This window comes from Myotis davidii, unplaced genomic scaffold, assembly GCF_000327345.1.
Source record: "Myotis davidii unplaced genomic scaffold, ASM32734v1 scaffold337, whole genome shotgun sequence".
Taxonomy (NCBI): Eukaryota; Metazoa; Chordata; class Mammalia; order Chiroptera; family Vespertilionidae; genus Myotis; species Myotis davidii.
In genome coordinates this window covers 1948668-1949540 of record NW_006288250.1, presented here as the reverse complement: position 1 = coordinate 1949540, position 873 = coordinate 1948668, and positions in this window count along the sequence as shown.

Below are 873 nucleotides of genomic sequence, written 5' to 3'. Positions count from 1 at the left end.
CAGGAAAAAATGAAAATCATGAACACAGAGAATGCCAAGCAGCTTTATTCACATTAACATCAAAACAGAACCGGGCCGCAGCAGGCCTTTCCACCCGGCCCCCACCTGCTGTGACCGTGGCCGGGTGACTGACTGACTGGGCCCATCAAAGGTGCGATAGCTCCGGTCACCACAAAGCTCTGGGATGTCGGATTGTGTTTATTCTCATCTGGATGTCAGTGTTTGAGGGACGTTGAAAAAATCACCATGGAAACCAGGAAGCAACACTTCTATTTGGGGCACCCACTAATGGAAAGTTTTATAGTCAGTAACACAGCGTATGCGTCAGCCATGGGGCTTGCAGCGTCTCTCCCAGGTTAGGCAGCTAATGTCCACGTCGTTTAGCACCATATAAGCGTACCTTTTGCCTTCAGGATTTTGCAACTACATAGCAGTTGGAGAAGTTGAAAGGAATGAGACCATATAGTTTCCCGAACAAGTAAAGAGTGTGCACTGCTGAGGCAACGGCAAGCAGAGCTTTGGGGAAGGGAGCGGTGGCACAGGAAGGATCCAGGCTGGTGTCGGGAGGCGTGGGTTTGAATTTCAGTTCTGCCATGGACACACTCTGTCTTTCCACGGGGCACTTAACCTCTCTGAGTCTTACTTTTCTCCTCTGGAAGGTGAGAGGGTTGCCCTAGATAATCAATCCTTAAGGACCCCCCCCGGGGGAGGTCCGAAGCCACAGGACCGCGGTGGGTGTGGTGAAGGTTATGGTGCCAACGCCCACAGCGTTAACACACGCAGTGAACCCCACGTGCAGTTTCGGCTTGCAGAGGCAGCTCGCACCCTCACAGATGTGGAATCATCTGCAAAGGAAGCAGCCTCCGAACGTGC